Below are 5,000 nucleotides of genomic sequence, written 5' to 3'. Positions count from 1 at the left end.
TAAAATGTAATATAAAAGAATGTTATGGCAGTATAAAGTTACCTACAGCACCTGGTATTCCCAGGTGGTCTCGCATCCAAGTACTAACCTGGCCCAACACTGCATAGCTTCCAAGATCAGATGATATTGGGCATGTCCAGTGTGGTTTGGCTGTAGGTGCCCAAAACCATTAACTTTAGACCTCTAATACTTCTTAACTCAAGTAAATTCATTGATAAGTAGAAAAAATTAAATGTAAAATGTAATAGAAAAGAATGTTATGGCAGTATAAAATAACCTACAGCACCTGGTATTCCCAGGTGGTCTCCCGTCCAAGTACTAACCAGGCCCAACACTGCATAGCTTCCAAGATCAAACGAGATTGGGCATGTCCAGTGTGGTTTGGCTGTAGGTGCTCAGAAGCATTAACTTTTGACCTCTATTACTTCTTAACTCAAGTAAATTCATTGATAAGTTGAAAAAATTAAATGTAAAATGTAGTAGAAAAGACTGTTATGGCAGTATAAAATTACCTACAGCACCTTGGATTTCTAGGTGGTCTCCCATCCAAGTACTAACCAGGCCCACCACTGCATAGCTTCCAAGATCAGATGAGATTGGGAATGTCCAGTGTGGTTTGGCTGTAGGTGCTCAAAAACATTAACTTTAGACCTCTTTTACTTCTTAACTCAAGTAAATTCAATGATAAGTTGAAAAATGAAATGTAAAATGTATTGGAAAAGAATGTTATATCAGTATAAAATTACCTACAGCACCTAGTATAACCAGGTGGTCTCCCATTCAAGTACTAACCATCCCCAACACTGCATAGCTTCCAAGATCAGACGATATTGGGCATGTCCAGTGTGGTTTGGCTGTAGGTGCTCAAAAACATTAATTTTAGACCTCTATTACTTCTTAACTCAAGTAAATTCATTGATAAGTTGAAAAAATTAAATGTAAAATATAATAGAAAAGAATGTTATGGCAGTATAAAATTACCTACAGCACCTGGTATTCCCAGGTGGTCTCCCATCCAAGTACTAACCAGGCTCAACACTGCATAGCTTCCAAGTTCAGACGAGATTGGGCATGTCCTGTGTGGTTTGGCAGTAGGTGCTCAAAAAACATTAACTTTAGACCTCTTTTACTTCTTAACTCAAGTAAATTCATTGATAAGTTGAAAAAATTAAATGTAAAATGTAATAGAAAAGAATGTTTTGGCTGTATAAAATTTCCTACAGCAACTGGTATTCTCAGGTGGTCTCCCATCCAAGTACAAACCAGGCCCAACACAGCAAAGCTTACAAGATCAGACGAGATTGGGCATGTCCAGTGTGGTTTGGCTGTAGGTGCTCAAAAGCATTAAATTTAGACCTCTATTACTTCTTAACTCAAGTAAATTCATTGATAAGTTGAAAAAATGAAATGTAAAATGTAATAGAAAAGAATGTTATGGCAGTATAAAATTACCTACAGCACCTGGTATTCCCAGGTGGTCTCCCATCCAAGTACTAACCAGGCCCAACACTGCATAGCTTCCAAGATCAGACAAGATTGGGCATGTCCAGTGTGGTTTGACTGTAGGTGCTCAAAAACATTAACTTTAGACCTCTTTTACTTCTTAACTCAAGAAAATTCATTGATAAGTTGAAAAAATGTAATGTAAAATGTAATAGAAAAGAATGTTATGGCTATATAAAATTACCTACAGCACCTGGTATTCCCAGGTGATCTCCCGTCCAAGTACTAACCAGGCCCAACACTGCATAGCTTCCAAGATCATACAAGATTGGGTATGTCCAGTGTGGTTTGGCTGTAGGTGCTCAAAAGCATTAACTTTAGACCTCTATTACTTCTTAACTCAAGTAAATTCATTGATAAGTTGAAAAAAATATATGTAAAATGTAGTAGAAAAGACTGTTATGGCAGTATAAAATTACCTACAGCACCTGGGATTCCTAGGTGGTCTCCCATCCAAGTACTAACCAGGCCCACCACTGCATAGCTTCCAAGATCAGACGATATTGGGCATGTCCAGTGTGGTTTGGCTGTAGGTGCTCAAAAACATTAATTTTAGACCTCTATTACTTCTTAACTCAAGTAAATTCATTGATAAGTTGAAAAAATTAAATGTAAAATGTAATAGAAAAGAATGTTATGGCAGTATAAAATTACCTACAGCACCTGGGATTCCTAGGTGGTCTCCCATCCAAGTACTAACCAGGCCCAACACTGCATAGCTTCCAAGATCAGACGATATTGGGCATGTCCAGTGTGCTTTGGCTGTAGGTGCACAAAACCATTAATTTTAGACCTCTATTACTTCTTAACTCAAGTAAATTCATTGATAAGTTGAAAAAATTAAATGTAAAATGTAATAGAAAAGAATGTTATGGCAGTATAAAATTACCTACAGCTCCTGGTATTCCCAGGTTGTCTCCCATCCAAGTACTAACCAGGCCCAACACTGCATAGCTTCCAAGATCAGACAAGAGGGGCATGTCCAGTGTGGTTTGGCTGTAGGTGCTCAAAAACATTAACTTTAGACCTCTTTTACTTCTTAACTCAAGTAAATTCAATGATAAGTTGAAAAATGAAATGTAAAATGTAATATAAAAGAATGTTATGGCAGTATAAAGTTACCTACAGCACCTGGTATTCCCAGGTGGTCTCGCATCCAAGTACTAACCTGGCCCAACACTGCATAGCTTCCAAGATCAGATGATATTGGGCATGTCCAGAGTGGTTTGGCTGTAGGTGCCCAAAACCATTAACTTTAGACCTCTAATACTTCTTAACTCAAGTAAATTCATTGATAAGTAGAAAAAATTAAATGTAAAATGTAATAGAAAAGAATGTTATGGCAGTATAAAATAACCTACAGCACCTGGTATTCCCAGGTGGTCTCCCGTCCAAGTACTAACCAGGCCCAACACTGCATAGCTTCCAAGATCAAACGAGATTGGGCATGTCCAGTGTGGTTTGGCTGTAGGTGCTCAGAAGCATTAACTTTTGACCTCTATTACTTCTTAACTCAAGTAAATTCATTGATAAGTTGAAAAAATTAAATGTAAAATGTAGTAGAAAAGACTGTTATGGCAGTATAAAATTACCTACAGCACCTTGGATTTCTAGGTGGTCTCCCATCCAAGTACTAACCAGGCCCACCACTGCATAGCTTCCAAGATCAGATGAGATTGGGAATGTCCAGTGTGGTTTGGCTGTAGGTGCTCAAAAACATTAACTTTAGACCTCTTTTACTTCTTAACTCAAGTAAATTCAATGATAAGTTGAAAAATGAAATGTAAAATGTATTGGAAAAGAATGTTATATCAGTATAAAATTACCTACAGCACCTAGTATAACCAGGTGGTCTCCCATTCAAGTACTAACCATCCCCAACACTGCATAGCTTCCAAGATCAGACGATATTGGGCATGTCCAGTGTGGTTTGGCTGTAGGTGCTCAAAAACATTAATTTTAGACCTCTATTACTTCTTAACTCAAGTAAATTCATTGATAAGTTGAAAAAATTAAATGTAAAATATAATAGAAAAGAATGTTATGGCAGTATAAAATTACCTACAGCACCTGGTATTCCCAGGTGGTCTCCCATCCAAGTACTAACCAGGCTCAACACTGCATAGCTTCCAAGTTCAGACGAGATTGGGCATGTCCTGTGTGGTTTGGCAGTAGGTGCTCAAAAAACATTAACTTTAGACCTCTTTTACTTCTTAACTCAAGTAAATTCATTGATAAGTTGAAAAAATTAAATGTAAAATGTAATAGAAAAGAATGTTTTGGCTGTATAAAATTTCCTACAGCAACTGGTATTCTCAGGTGGTCTCCCATCCAAGTACAAACCAGGCCCAACACAGCAAAGCTTACAAGATCAGACGAGATTGGGCATGTCCAGTGTGGTTTGGCTGTAGGTGCTCAAAAGCATTAAATTTAGACCTCTATTACTTCTTAACTCAAGTAAATTCATTGATAAGTTGAAAAAATGAAATGTAAAATGTAATAGAAAAGAATGTTATGGCAGTATAAAATTACCTACAGCACCTGGTATTCCCAGGTGGTCTCCCATCCAAGTACTAACCAGGCCCAACACTGCATAGCTTCCAAGATCAGACAAGATTGGGCATGTCCAGTGTGGTTTGACTGTAGGTGCTCAAAAACATTAACTTTAGACCTCTTTTACTTCTTAACTCAAGAAAATTCATTGATAAGTTGAAAAAATGTAATGTAAAATGTAATAGAAAAGAATGTTATGGCTATATAAAATTACCTACAGCACCTGGTATTCCCAGGTGATCTCCCGTCCAAGTACTAACCAGGCCCAACACTGCATAGCTTCCAAGATCATACAAGATTGGGTATGTCCAGTGTGGTTTGGCTGTAGGTGCTCAAAAGCATTAACTTTAGACCTCTATTACTTCTTAACTCAAGTAAATTCATTGATAAGTTGAAAAAAATATATGTAAAATGTAGTAGAAAAGACTGTTATGGCAGTATAAAATTACCTACAGCACCTGGGATTCCTAGGTGGTCTCCCATCCAAGTACTAACCAGGCCCACCACTGCATAGCTTCCAAGATCAGACGATATTGGGCATGTCCAGTGTGGTTTGGCTGTAGGTGCTCAAAAACATTAATTTTAGACCTCTATTACTTCTTAACTCAAGTAAATTCATTGATAAGTTGAAAAAATTAAATGTAAAATGTAATAGAAAAGAATGTTATGGCAGTATAAAATTACCTACAGCACCTGGGATTCCTAGGTGGTCTCCCATCCAAGTACTAACCAGGCCCAACACTGCATAGCTTCCAAGATCAGACGATATTGGGCATGTCCAGTGTGCTTTGGCTGTAGGTGCACAAAACCATTAATTTTAGACCTCTATTACTTCTTAACTCAAGTAAATTCATTGATAAGTTGAAAAAATTAAATGTAAAATGTAATAGAAAAGAATGTTATGGCAGTATAAAATTACCTACAGCTCCTGGTATTCCCAGGTT

General features: G+C 37.3%; 18 pseudogenes; all 18 read right to left on the bottom strand.

Annotated features, from left to right (window-relative positions):
- Positions 1–39: 39 nt before the first annotated feature.
- LOC148490726 (5S ribosomal RNA) lies at positions 40–158 on the bottom strand (annotated as a pseudogene).
- Positions 159–274: 116 nt separating this feature from the next.
- LOC148490725 (5S ribosomal RNA) lies at positions 275–393 on the bottom strand (annotated as a pseudogene).
- A 116-nt stretch (positions 394–509) lies between these two features.
- LOC148490724 (5S ribosomal RNA) lies at positions 510–628 on the bottom strand (annotated as a pseudogene).
- A 350-nt stretch (positions 629–978) lies between these two features.
- LOC148490723 (5S ribosomal RNA) lies at positions 979–1,097 on the bottom strand (annotated as a pseudogene).
- Positions 1,098–1,214: 117 nt separating this feature from the next.
- LOC148490722 (5S ribosomal RNA) lies at positions 1,215–1,333 on the bottom strand (annotated as a pseudogene).
- A 116-nt stretch (positions 1,334–1,449) lies between these two features.
- Positions 1,450–1,568, bottom strand: LOC148490721 (5S ribosomal RNA; annotated as a pseudogene).
- A 116-nt stretch (positions 1,569–1,684) lies between these two features.
- On the bottom strand, positions 1,685–1,803 carry LOC148490720 (5S ribosomal RNA; annotated as a pseudogene).
- A 116-nt stretch (positions 1,804–1,919) lies between these two features.
- Positions 1,920–2,038, bottom strand: LOC148490719 (5S ribosomal RNA; annotated as a pseudogene).
- A 116-nt stretch (positions 2,039–2,154) lies between these two features.
- Positions 2,155–2,273, bottom strand: LOC148490718 (5S ribosomal RNA; annotated as a pseudogene).
- A 349-nt stretch (positions 2,274–2,622) lies between these two features.
- Positions 2,623–2,741, bottom strand: LOC148490717 (5S ribosomal RNA; annotated as a pseudogene).
- Positions 2,742–2,857: 116 nt separating this feature from the next.
- Positions 2,858–2,976, bottom strand: LOC148490716 (5S ribosomal RNA; annotated as a pseudogene).
- A 116-nt stretch (positions 2,977–3,092) lies between these two features.
- Positions 3,093–3,211, bottom strand: LOC148490715 (5S ribosomal RNA; annotated as a pseudogene).
- Positions 3,212–3,561: 350 nt separating this feature from the next.
- On the bottom strand, positions 3,562–3,680 carry LOC148490714 (5S ribosomal RNA; annotated as a pseudogene).
- A 117-nt stretch (positions 3,681–3,797) lies between these two features.
- LOC148490713 (5S ribosomal RNA) lies at positions 3,798–3,916 on the bottom strand (annotated as a pseudogene).
- Positions 3,917–4,032: 116 nt separating this feature from the next.
- On the bottom strand, positions 4,033–4,151 carry LOC148490712 (5S ribosomal RNA; annotated as a pseudogene).
- Positions 4,152–4,267: 116 nt separating this feature from the next.
- LOC148490711 (5S ribosomal RNA) lies at positions 4,268–4,386 on the bottom strand (annotated as a pseudogene).
- A 116-nt stretch (positions 4,387–4,502) lies between these two features.
- LOC148490710 (5S ribosomal RNA) lies at positions 4,503–4,621 on the bottom strand (annotated as a pseudogene).
- Positions 4,622–4,737: 116 nt separating this feature from the next.
- LOC148490709 (5S ribosomal RNA) lies at positions 4,738–4,856 on the bottom strand (annotated as a pseudogene).
- Between the last annotated feature and the right edge of the window lie 144 nt (positions 4,857–5,000).

Source organism: Taudactylus pleione, unplaced genomic scaffold, assembly GCF_031769625.1.
Source record: "Taudactylus pleione unplaced genomic scaffold, aTauple2 ptg000550l, whole genome shotgun sequence".
In the NCBI taxonomy this organism is placed as follows: domain Eukaryota; kingdom Metazoa; phylum Chordata; class Amphibia; order Anura; family Myobatrachidae; genus Taudactylus; species Taudactylus pleione.
The sequence above is the reverse complement of the archived record's forward strand: the minus strand, read 5'-3'. Positions and strand labels throughout refer to the sequence as shown.